At 39.6% G+C, this 13,566-nt stretch overlaps 1 non-coding gene and 1 pseudogene across 1 annotated transcript; one reads left to right on the top strand and one right to left on the bottom strand.

The window, feature by feature from the left end:
* Positions 1-2,772: 2,772 nt before the first annotated feature.
* On the bottom strand, positions 2,773-3,190 carry LOC142446036 (biogenesis of lysosome-related organelles complex 1 subunit 5 pseudogene; annotated as a pseudogene).
* Positions 3,191-13,014: 9,824 nt separating this feature from the next.
* Positions 13,015-13,178, top strand: LOC142447537 (U1 spliceosomal RNA). Its single transcript, XR_012784228.1, has one exon. It is a non-coding gene; the product is annotated as a U1 spliceosomal RNA (small nuclear RNA).
* The last annotated feature ends 388 nt before the right edge of the window (positions 13,179-13,566 follow it).

The following is a 13,566-nucleotide window of genomic DNA, read 5'->3' as shown; positions in this document are numbered from 1 at the left end:
AGCCTCCTGGAGAACATTCCTCCAACCTTGCAAGGTGTTGCCAACAAGTTCATGCTGTAATTGTGTCATTGTATCAAGCCAGCTGCTTCAGGATGATGGGGAATACAAGACCAGCAGATTCCATGATCATGAGCCTATTGCCACACTGTATTTGCTGTGAAATGAGTCCATTAACCTGAGGCTATTCTGTGAAGGATACCAGGTCAGTGGGTGAGAAAGACAGAAGTATTGCATGAAGGGAAAGCAAATCCATATCCAGAGTAAGTATCTGTTCTAATCATAGCAAAACACTGTCCTTTCCATGAAGGAAATTGTCTTATGCAATCAAGCTGCCACCAGATTGCTGGTGGATCTCCCCTTGAGGAATGGTCCCATATTTTAGACTCAATGGTTGGTTTCTGCTGCTGGTAGATTGGGCACTCCATAGTGGCAGCAGCCAAGTCATCCTTGGTAAGTGGAAGTTCAGGTACTTTGTGGACTCATATAAACTCAGACTTTTCCAAGCTTATGTTCCTTGCACCATTGTCCCACACCCTTAATAACTGTTCCCACACATATTCTCCGGGGTTATTTCTGTAAATATTAAAAAATTCTAGCAAGACAAAATAAAATATTATATTGAAATATGCAAGCATCAAGAGTTAGAAAACCAAAAGGGAAGAACATATTCAGCATATCTTAAACTGAAAGAGCTAAAGAAAAAAATCAAGCTTCAAGTTGCAATATTGAAAATTCTATGGACAAAATATTGAAAGATGCAGAAAGTATCATAAGAAGATGAAAACAATACAGTCACTGTCCCCAAAAGAACTAGACGACATTCACCCACTTTGAGAGGCAGCGTATGAGCCAGAACCAATGATGCTGAAGGGAGAAGTTCAAGCTGTACTGAGAGCACCCACCAAAAACAAAGCTTCAGAAATTGATGGACTACTAATTGAAATGTTTCAACAGGCTGATGAAGCACTTACTTATTTACTCCAAGAAATTTGGAAGACAGATACTTGACCAATTCAGTGGGAGAGATCTATATTTGTGTCCATTCTAAAGGAAGGTGACTCAAGAGAATGCTCAAACTATTGAACAATGTAATTGATACTACATGCAAGAATGCTCCCCCTGAAGATCATCCAACCATGGTTGCCACAGTGTGTTGACAGGGAACTGCCAAAAAAGTCAGAATGAATTCAAAATAGAACTTGAAACAAGGGCTGTCATTGCTGTCAGATAGCTCTTGGCTGAAAGCAGAGAATACCAGCAAGATGTTAGCTCGTAGGGTGTTCGGGGTTTTCATTGACAGTGCAAATGCATTCAACTATGTGGACAATAAAAAAACACAGAGAGCCTTGAGAAAAATAAGAATTACAGAACACTACATTGTGCTCCTATGGAACCTATACATGGACCAAGAGGCAGTTCTGTGAACAAAACAAAAGAACATGGTTTAAAATGTACAACAGGCTGAATTCTCATTTTGGCACTTCTCTGCTTGCCAATCTTTGAATCTGAACAAAACTCTTCTTTTATATTACAAAATTGTTTTTTTTCATCAGCCAAGAATTAAGTTTAGACAATGTCACACATTTACAAAGGCAAGCATTGTCACTTTTCTGCAGTGGCAACACTGAGATAACACAACACATGTGGATACGTATTTTCTAGCCTTTATTTCCATAGAACAGTAAAATTATTTGAAACATTTATTCATACATTGAATTCATTTGTCATATGATTGAAGTTATTGTCTTTAATTTTGCTTAGTAATGTGTGTGAGCCTGGGTAGACTAGAGGAACAAATCCAAAGACACTCATATAGGTGAGAGAGAATTTTATATTAAGAAGTAATTATGCATCAATAATATACCCCAGCCCCATCTAGATCAAGTCCATAAGTCTGATATTAGCTCATATATCCTATACCAGTCTATAAATTCCTCTCCAGACTCACACAATGCAGGAAAATCCCAGGCCAGTGGGTAGAAATTCTTGTGGGTCCAGTGGCCGTAGAAGCATCTCAGCGCTGGCAGAGGCATGGCTCCTCCAGCTCCAGAGGTCTGGCTCCATCAGCATAGCTCTAGGTGGCTTGTCAACAGGAATGTGTAGTAGACAGTGTGTGCGTCCTGCCTCCTGGAGGAAGACAGGAGTTCCCAGAATCCTCGGGAGAAGGCCTTGCCCACACAGACACCTCATTGGCTCTGACCTGATTGACAGGCTGGATTCCTACCCTTCATTCAAATTGACAGTTGTTTACATAACTGCCACATACATGGCAAAGCAAATGAGCAAACAAACCAGACTTAGTTCTTTAATTAGTTGCTAAACATAGATTTTTAAATATCACAGCGACGACAAAATTGGTACATTTTGCCATAATACCGCTGCTAATGAGAACTGATGTGAACATTGAAAAAGATTTACATGTAACAGGGGTCATTTGCCGTGTGGACAAACACTTCTGGTTTATTCAGAGCCGACATCCTTATCGGGTTCCAGAGGGTCCCTTGGCAGATCTTGCTGATTTCTTATTAAACAGTTGAAATACAAACATTATTTAACTTATAAGGCTTACCTATAGCAAAACAGACACAAACATGAGGTAAATATTATGGCAAAATTACGGTGCTTGGAAAGGCTAAAAGTCAAAATATATTTCTGGTAAAGCTTTCCTTCCACACATATTTAAGAGGTAAGAATATTAAGTGCTGGAAGGTCACAAAATTTAGCAAATGTATCTTCTTGTCATTCATGAGATCAATGGCAGGATGCTCTCCTTCAACATGTGTGACACTGTCCAGTGGCTAGGTTCTTCTTCATCTCAGCACATTGTTCTTTAAGCCTTTGCATGACTTTTCCATGTTCTTCATCCATGTCTGTCTGCTTCTTACATTGATCTCTCATTAAATCTTCTCACTGGGTTACACACTGCTTTTCACTAGTTACTTTATACTCAGCATGAATATGTCTGGAGGACCTGGTTTAAGTTGTCTTGCATAATCTCTATACATTTGGGAAGAGTATATTCATTTGTTTCATGGAGCATATTCTTGAAATTTTCAAGAACTCTCATTTCCAGAAGGCCTCTCTTTTCCCTTGATAATGAGGTGTGCTTGTTAGCCTTCAATCCCCAATGAATCCCTCTTCCTGGCTCCGCCTCACAGTCTACCAGAATCTCTGTCCCTCCAACACTCATCCCAGCCGGCTTCACCCTTGCAAAATTGTTTCATTTTTACCAGTTACTTAGTTCAGAAGTGGAAGCAAACAAGCAGTCTGTGGTCTAAAAGCCTTTGTCAGACAAGGTGAAAGCTCCAACAATTTTAGACTGCCAATCTTTGCAAGGAGCCTTGGGGATCATTTTGTGACCGCTCTCAGATCTGAACCTCAGGTCTCCTCCATTTATTCCGATTTTGGTTTGTGTCCCCAGACATTGGCATTTCAATTTTCCATGACCATAGAATATCCTGCTTCGTGTGTAGACTTATGGGATATATATATATTTACACACACACATATATGGTTTTCATGCTTTTAAAATTTTTAATAAATCATTTTATTGAGGGCTCTTAAAGATCTTATAACAAAACATATAGCAATTGTATACCCCTATAAATGTCTTTTGCCTCCTAGTTCTTTCCTCTATTTTCTTATAATTTCCTCCTGCCCCACTATCATGTTCAACCTTCATTCAGATCTCTGTAATTCCTCTCGGCTACATTGCACTTAATCAAGCCCCATCAGGCATTCTATTCCCTCCAGGTCATTGATTTTAGATCTCTTGTTGTTCCCTTGTCCCTAGGTTTGTTGGCTCACTTCTTTTCTTCCATTTCCTCCTCTCCTCGTTCTCCCCGGAACCATCAGTCACATTGTTTTCTTCTCAGGATTGTTTATTTCAACTATCTTACATAGATAGACATGAAAAAAGAAAAACAAGAAAGAAAAGAAATAGCCTGTGTGTGTGGGGGGGAAGGGAGAAATAGCCTATGAATAGTTCCAGGTGTGTCTGCTGACCTTTATGAATGTTTTCCATTCGGGTCTGATGCAGTGCCAAGATATGCCCCCTGAGGCCGAAGTCTATTTTCAGAATTCCTCGGGTACTTTGTTGCTTTGCTCCCCTTGCTGTTCTGTTGCGCTCCCTTCGTGTTATACCCTGGTGGGGTGGGGTACAAACTCTGGATTGCCCAGACAAAATATAGTTTGTCTGACTAGTGACTTCTTCTGGGTGTATTTGAATGGACAAAGTTTGTATACTTGAGATCTACATTAGAGAACTATAGAAATAAATAAAATTTTGGGATTCTAATTGATTCATTATTAGAAGCAACTAAAATTATACCTAACGTATATACGCGAATATAAGCCAACCTGAGTATAAGCCGAGGTACCTAATTCTGATCTGGGAAACCAGAAAAAAGGATTGACTCGAGTATAAGCCTAGGGTGGAAAATGGTGAGTTTCAATAATTTAAAAAATGAAAATAAAATTACTAAAAATTGAGACATCAGTGGGGTAATGTATTTAAATATTTATTTTAAACTAAAAACATAAATAAAAGGACAACAAGTCATTTAACATTAGTAAACCAGCACAGTAAGTGGAAAATAGGTTAAACAAAAACAATAAGGTATCAACAATGATACCTCAAGAGTACTATTCCCTGAGCTCAATCAGAAACCAAGCTAAAATGGAAAGAGTTAAAATCCTTCAAAACTGGATTCCTCATCATCATCAGTACCCCAATGCAGAGCTTCAGTTGGTGTGAGGTCATCATAGACGCTGTCCTCACTGAGATCGCCGTCATCGCCATCACTGCTGTCATTTTCATACAAAGCGCAGTCTTCACTGCCATCCATAGCATTACTAATACTACATTTCTGGAAGGCACGTTGCACCATGTCTTCTGCAATGTCTTCCCATAAATCTCGAACTCACTTTGCTATTAACTCTTTATCAGGCTTCATGAGATTTCCTCCTTTTGTTAGTCGGGCTTGACCAGATGACATCCAATCATGCCACATCCTTCACATACGGTCTTTAAAAGGCTTATTCAAAGATACACGTCATAGGATGGCTCTGATTGGTTAGATGTGAGTAAACATTCGAAGCCCTGCACTGTCAGTGGGGCTTTGAATGAACAGCGGAGAAACGGCAATCACCCTTGGGATAATGGGCACTCGTCCTGTTACCTCGGGGGGTGGGGAGTGGGAGGAGGGCGCCCAGTGAGACGTTGCACCTTGCTGAGGTACCACTGACATGTGTATAAGCTGAGCCCGTTTTTCAGCACATTTTTTGTGCTGAAAAACTCGGCTTATACATGAGTATATACAGTAAATTTCTAAATTCGCTTTTTCCAAGGCACAGTACCCAAATTAAGGAAGATTCACAATACTCTCATTACACACAAGATAATCCATGTCATTCCTTTATATCCTTCTGTTCCTCCCCCATCTCTTTCCTTTCCTACCATATCCTTGAAAGGATACTGCTCTGTCTGAAATGTTTGGAAGCAATGATCTTACTCTTGACCATAAGCCTCCATTGGTGCTCAGGTGACCTTTAAGGTCAAGCAAGTGGAGAGGCAAGAGAACAAACCCCAGTAATTACTTTCTCTCTCTGATCTAAACTCAAATTAAAAGCAATAGCAAAGGAGTTTCCATAACCCATGCAAGGCCTACAAATTTCAAAGAAGAAATCTGTGTTTTAATTGAGGTTCTCCAGCCTGGTTTGGCTTGTATTAATCAGTTAATCCATATGTTAATTGGATACAGAGAGGCACAAAATAAACCTTTTATGTCAATTAGAGACTTTGACAATGGAAAAGAGCACCCACTCTTGTCTTCTCTATTCCCAACCTCCACAGAGATGGGAAGCATACATAATGCACAACCAATTGAAGTTCAAATCAACTCAGTAAATCTACTTACCAGGATTTCTCAATAAATTCTCAGCCAAGATGAAATTAAGGGTGAACTCTTATAGTTGGAAAATTAATTAGAAAAAGATTAATACTACCTTGAAGTACCATGTAATATCCAAATTTATCTTGTTAAAAAGTCTAATGGCAAGAAAAGGAAATTTGTTCAAGACCATAATTTTATCAATTACCTGGTGATTCACCAATTTCTAGTAGTTCCAAGTGTTCACCTTTTGTTGTCCCAACTTCCTCCCAAGACTAAGACCTTTACTATAGTGGGCCTATCTAGAGTACATTCTTAGTATTCCAGTTTACCCTGATCATAAATATTTATTTGCCTTCAATTTGGACTGATACACAGAGTCTGAAGAGCAGCGGTTCTCAACCTGTGGGTCGCAACTCCTTTGGGGGTTCAATGACCCTTTTACAGGGATCCCCGATTCCTAACAGTAGCAAAATGACAGTGATGAAGTATCAACGAAAATAATTTTATGGTTGGGGCGTCACCACTACATGAGGAACTGGATTAAAGGGTTGCAGCATTAGGAAGGTTGAGAACCACTTCTGTAGAGGGTTATGCATTTGGCTGCTAGTCACAAGGTCAGCAGTTTGAAACTACCAGTGCTCTGTCAGAGAAAGGTGAGACTTCCTTCTCCTGTAAAGGAGTTACAGTTTCAGAAAGCCAAGGGGGCAGTTCCACTCTGTCCTCACGGGTTGCTTTGAGCTAAAATTGACTTGATGGCAGTGAGTTCGTTTCTTTTGGGTTTCAGACTGATGCCAATAAAGCTGAATTGTCATCTCTCAGACCTTTACCGACATGCCCTCAGAGTTCTTTTTTCGTTCATTTAACAAGTAAAATCATTTTATTATTTTGGAGATAACGTACATCAACTACAATGCATCAGTTGGGGAATTTGCTGTTCCTATCTATATTCTGGAAGAGTTTGTGCAGGATCCGGGTCAGCTATTCTCATGATGTTTGGTAGAATTCTTCTGTGAAGCCATCTGGACCTGGGCATTTTTCAGTTGGGTGTTTCTTGATTACTTTGTCTATTCTTTTGCTATGGGTCTGTTCAAGTTTTTAATGTCCATATGCATTAATTTGGGAAGATGGTGTTTTTCTAGATATTTGTCTCCATGTCATCAGCTTATCAAATTTGTTGGAATACAGTCTTTCATAATACTGCATTATTAATCTTTTCATTTTATTTGGATCTCTATTGTGACTTCACCTGTTTCATCCCTATTTTTGATATTTTCATCCGTTCTTTCTTTTCCTTTGTTAACTTTGTCGATTTTATTTAGACTTTCCAAGAACCAACTTCTTGCTTCGATGAATTTTTCCATTGCTTTTCTCATTTCCAGTTCATTTACTTCTGCTCTAATTTTTACCATTTCTTTGCTTTTGCTGTTGGAAGGTTTATGCTACTGACTCTGCTCTAGGTGTTGAAGGTGTCGTGGTAAGATGTTGAACATTATTCTCTCCTCTTTTGTCATGTGTGCATTAATTGCTATTAAATGGTGTCTGATAACTGCTTTTTCTGTGTCCCAAAGGTTTTGCTAGGTTGCGTTATCATTCTCATTTGTTTCTAGGAACTTCCTAATGTCATCTCTTATTTAGGTTATTACCCAGTCTTTTTTGAGAAGTGTGTGTTGAGTCTCCAAATACTTGTTTTTTAAAAATTATTATTATTTCTATTGTTGATTTACAGTTTTGTGGCATGGTGTTCAGAGAAGATGGTTTGAATGTCCTCTATATGTCTTTGAAATTGTTCAGGCTTGTTTTTTTTTTGGTTTGTTTGTTTTTAACATTTTATTAGGGGCTCATACAACTTTTATCACAATCCATACATATACATACATCAATTGTATAAAGCACATCTGTACATTCTTTTCCCTCATCATTTTCTTTTTTTTAAAACATTTTATTAGGGGCTCATACAACTCTTATCACAATCCATACCTATACATACATCAATTATATAAAGCACATCTGCACATTCCCTGCCCCAATCATTCTCAAAGCATTTGCTCTCCACTTAAGCCCTTCGCATCAGGTCCTCTTTTTTTTCCCCTCCCTCCCCAATCCCCCCTCCCTCATGTGCCCTTGGTAATTTATACATTGCTATTTTGTCATATCTTGCCCTATCCGGAGTCTCCCTTCCCCCCTTCTCTGCCGTCCATCTCCCAGGGAGGAGGTCACATGTGGATCCTTGTAATCAGTTCCCCCTTTCCAACCCACTCACCCTCCACTCTCCCAGCATCACCCCTCACACCCTTGGTCCTGAAGGTATCATCCACCCTGGATTCCCTGTGCCTCCAGCCCCCATATGCACCAGTGTACAACCTCTGCCCTCTCCAGTCTTGCAAGGTAGAATTCGGATCATGGTAGTTGTGGGGAGGGAGCATCCAGGATCTGGGGGAAAGCTGTGTTCTTCATCGGTACTACCTCACACCCTGACTGACCCATCTCCTCTCCTAAACCCCTCTATGAGAGGATCTCCAGTGGCTGACACTTGGGCCTTGGGTCTCCACTCTGCACTTCCCCCTTCATTCAATATGGTATATATATATATATATATATATATATATATATACACATACACACACACATATACATATATATATATATTTTGCATGATGCCTTATACCTGGTCCCTTTGGCACCTCGTGATCACACTGGCTGGTGTGCTTCTTCCATGTGGGCTTTGTTGCTTCTGAGCTAGATGGCCACTTGTTCACCTTCAAGCCTTTAAGACCCCAGACACTATCTCTTTTGATAGCCAGGCATCATCAGCTTTCTTCGCCACATTTGCTTATGCACCCATTTGTCTTCAGCGATCCTATCATGGAGGTGTGCAGTGAATGATATGATTTTTTGTTCTTTGATGCCTGATAACTGATCCCTTCGGGACCACTCGATCACACAGGCTGGTGTGTTCTTCCATGTGGACTTTGTTGCTTCTGAGCTAGATGGCCACTTGTTTATCTTCAAACCTTTAAGACCCCAGTCACTATCTCTTTTGATAGCTTTCTTCACCACATTTACTTGCTCACCCACTTTGGCTTCAGCAGTTGTGTTGGGAGAGTGAGCATCATAGAGTTCCAATTTAATAAAAGAAAGTATTCATGCATTGAGGGAGTGTTTGAGTAGAGGCCCAAGGCCCTTCCACCACATTTAATGAATAGCTTTGCTGGATAAAGGTTCTTGGTTTGCAATAGATGTTTTTCAACCTCTCAAATATGTTACTCCAGTTTCTTTTTTCTTGCATGGTCTCTGTGAAGAGGTCTGAGCTTATCTCTTATCTGTTTACCTTTGTATGTGACTGCTTTTCTCTCTAGTTGCTCTCATAATTCTCTCCTTTTCCTTAGAGTTGGATAATTTGACTACTATAGTCTTGATGTGGTTTTGTGTGTGTGGGGGGTGGGGAGAGTAATTTATTTGATGTTCTCTCTGCTTCTTGGATGTTTATCATATCCTCCTTTGGTGGAGTTTTCTTCCAAGAATTCCCTTACTATTTTAACTGTAGACTTAATTATTTCTTCGTCTTCCGGCACCCCTAAAATTCTAATATTATTTCTCTTTATTGCATCCCGCATTATCCTTGGGCTCTCTTCAGATTCTTTTGCATTTTTGACTGTTTTTCTTGTTCGCTGAAGCATACTTGATTGTCTTCAAGTTCACTGATTCGATTTTCCATTCTATTTGTCAGATCTTGTTCTGTTTTTTATTTCTGCTAAATCCTTACTTAACTTCTGAGTTTCCTTTGGGTGTCAGATTTTTAGTATCTCCATTTCTTTGTTTTCTGGAGTGATCCCCTGATCTCTTGTAGGGTCTTATGCACCATTCTCTTGTATTCTCTGTCTGGCATTTCAAGGGCTCCTTTTTTGTTGATTACATTGGGTTTGGATATATTCAGTTGTTGACTTTTGCTTCTCTTTTTTGTTTGTTTATTTGTTTGTGGTAGCAGCTGTTGTTTGTACGGCATAGTAGTCAAGCTGTGGGTGATGCATTGGCTTCTGGTATAAGAAGATCAGACAGGAGCTAGAAATTGTACTGTGGGGAGATGAAAGAACAATGTTTGGGTGGGCAGGAGGAATTGGAGTAGGTTTAAATGGTGGTATTAATCATAGAAAGCTTTCCTGTTAAATATACTTTTTGATGAAATGGAAGAGAGGATTATAGGAGATATATTATTACTTGATAGTTATACTTGATAGTTTATGAGTGTGGGTTATTAAGGTGAGAGAAGTGAGATCTTGAGGTAATGGTGGTTGAGATAGCTGAGGGGTATGTTAAGACATCTAACAGAGTCAATTATCAAATTTGTATATTATATAGGGGGAGTACAGTCTCTCTGTTATTGTGTTTACAGCAAAAAGACCCTTATTTCAGCAGCCTGCCATTTCCCTGTTCTCAAGAAGGGAAAATCCCTTGTTATATTGTGGAGCAGTATCAGGATTCTACACCAGTTGCTACTATTTGTCTTACACGCCATGGTCCCTGGGTGGAAATAAGCTTTAGGAGTAGAGACACAAGGTGCGTGTGTAGGGGGTGGGAGTGGGGGAACTTCCTAAAAGGAGGAGGTCCTGCTAAGGCCAATAAATCCCAGTGTGAGCCAGATGCCTAGGTGAGGGAGAGGGAGCACCTGAGAAACACTAAAATTTTGAGTTTCAGTTCTTCTGGTGGGAAAAAGAGTTTGGTGGCTTTCTTGCTCAAAAGAAAATAGGACGAAATCTGATATACTCTTGAAGTCCCCAGAGAATTCAAGTTGAGTTTGTCTTATGGGGAACGATCCCTTCTGGGAGTATCTATCTGGCAGCCATTTGAACTGTTCCCTTGCAAGGAAGGGAGAGAGGGAATCAGGAAAGGGAGTGAAACTCTGATGGCTCTTTTATGCCAACTGCCATGAACTCCAGCTTCCCGGGCTCCCAGTGGTCCATGAAGGTGTGGGGCAGGGGGCTCATCGTGAGGGGGTCATCTGACTTGGGATATTCCCCTGCACTGGCAGAACTGGGGGAGACAGGCTATCACTTGCCGCCCCCCCCCACTGATCCCACTGAGGTAGGGAGAGAGAGCACTCTCTCTCTGCTGCATTCTCTGGGCTCAAAAATCAGAGAGGTTATCTAAAATATTCCTGAAGTGTTGAGAATGCAGGGCCCACATCTAAATTCCCAGAATTGTCCTCCTCACCTGTTTATCTCTGGGCCACAAGAAGGAAGTTTTCGGCAGGGGACACCGTCTCCGCCCATCTTCTGGAAACCTCCCTGATACTTGTTTCAAATTTTAAGAGATTATTTAGAGGACATAATGTTGCTGAATAATTCTCTCCATGTTAAATATGTTGATTATTTGCTAATTTGTTGCAGAAATTCTTCAGACTGCAAAGAAGATTCTATGTATATGCCCAATTGCTTGGCTGACAAATCTCTAAAGACAACCTTCAATTTGTTAAAATCAAAGTTAATTATTTAGACCATATTCTAACTTTCATGAGATCTGATTAGGTTCTAAAATAATTTGTAAATATTTCTAGCCCCAAACAATTTACAAAATAAAAACAGCTTGGTGGCTACTGCTGTAAATGGATTATAAACAGTTCAATGATTCCTTAACCATGCTATGTTTTGCTTGAAGTAGAAACTAGACCTCTGTGGTGGACTTCTGAGTAAATAGGATATTTCAAAGAACTTAAGAGCACTATAACCAATTCCAGGCTATAAACCTGCCTAGGCTTAAAGTCTTTTTCCTTATTTGCTTATGAAAGATACAGAAATATAGAAATATAATTAATGTCCTTACTCAACCACTTGGAAATCAGCAGAGACCCATTGGATAATATAGTCTGTAATTAAATCCTCATAAAAGCCTATCCACCTTGCTTGAGAGCAGTTGAAGCTACTGCAAAACTGGTTGAAGCCATGCTGACATTGTTATGGGAAATGATTTAGATATGTTCATTCCATGCTTTGTAGGATCCTTAGTAAATTCTGCTCAGAATTTACTAAGAATAGCAAACTTACTAAGAACACCAAATAACTCAAAATTTCTCTATTAGCCAACTCACTTCATATAACATCATTATTTTATCAACAGCATTCATCTGTGTTGCAGCAGACTACTTAATCCTGCCAGTACCTTTGCCTAATGATGGAACCAGTGTTGTCTATAGTTAACTGAATAACTCTTAGTTCTTAGGGCTGATCTTAAAGACATGTCTTTACATATTTTTTATCCTATTTAAAAACATCTAATGTAGTGGCTCTCAACCTTCCTAATTCTGCTACCCTCATGTTGTGGTGACCCCCAACCATAAAATTATTTTCATTGCTACTTCACACCTGTAATGTTGCTACAGCTATGAATTGGGCAACCCCTGTGAAAGGGTCATTCAGCCCCCAAAGGGGTCGTGACCCACAGGTTGAGAATCACTGATCTAATGGGTCTGCTCCCATAAAGACATACAGTCTTAGAAATCCACAGGGCAGTCTTAATCCACCCTGTAGGGTCATTATAGGTTGCCATCAACAGGATGGCAGTGAGTGATAATGGGTTTTACTAATCTGAATATGTTATTCCTATTTATTGCTATATTAGAAACTCTCCACTTCCTGAAGCACACTCTTCCCAAAAAGTGCACTTAATACCTGTAACTAGAGCTTGGCATCTAGCTAAACATCAAAGAGCAAACTTTTCATGGGTAGCATGACTGGAATGCTATGGAAGCAGCAAGGACTTTAATGTTTTTATGATGAAAATATGACATCTGAACTTCAAATATGTTAGTTGATTCACTCTTACCCAAAGGCATATATGAAATCAAGGTACAAGCACATACTAAAATTAGTTCTCTTGAGGTTAAAATAAACACTTAAGCAGATCATGCTGAAACAGCTGCAAAGATTACCACTAATCCTGTGCCCACATATTAGTTGAATAAAGCCACATCCCATAACATGTGATTTCCACCTTATGAATTGGTCACTAAACAATCACAGGCACATAGTAAGGCGTTAAATGAATGGAAATTACAGACGCAAATATGACAAAAATAAAAAAATTATGGAAAGCATAGAGGTAACTTTGCTGCACAAAATTCAGTCTCATACTTACTTGGCAGGGGAGATACCATGATCAAGACAGTGGTTTTCCCAGGGCGAGGCTTATCCATTGCACTCCGGATGTGCTGACCCCTGTGATTTCCCCAAATGTGGGAAACTCAACTGCATAATTTGTGGTAGTGGGGGACTGCGTTCGCACTCTCCCCTGAAAAAAAATCATTCTCTTACATACTATGTGTTTGATAAAATACTTCCATTCATGGAAAATATTAATATGGAGAGCTCCACTGTATGTCCAAAAGAAGCCTATGTTCAATGTCAGATGTGTCAAAGACACCATCTAGGGAACTCTTTGAAGACATCTCTAGGGGAATTTCTGGTTGGAATGGATACATTTTATTCCACTTTCTTCCTTTATGAGATATAAATTTCTCTTAGTAATGATCTGTATAGCTTCTCATTGGGTTGATGATTATCCTGCTTGTCAAGGAATCACCACTTTTTGCAGAGAACATTCCAGAGAATACACCATCATGGTATACTCCCGCTGTACTGCACCATGATAGAAGAACACATTTTACTGGACAATATTTTAA

This window comes from Tenrec ecaudatus, chromosome 4 (assembly GCF_050624435.1).
Source record: "Tenrec ecaudatus isolate mTenEca1 chromosome 4, mTenEca1.hap1, whole genome shotgun sequence".
In the NCBI taxonomy this organism is placed as follows: Eukaryota; Metazoa; Chordata; class Mammalia; order Afrosoricida; family Tenrecidae; genus Tenrec; species Tenrec ecaudatus.
The sequence above is the reverse complement of the archived record's forward strand: the minus strand, read 5'-3'. Positions and strand labels throughout refer to the sequence as shown.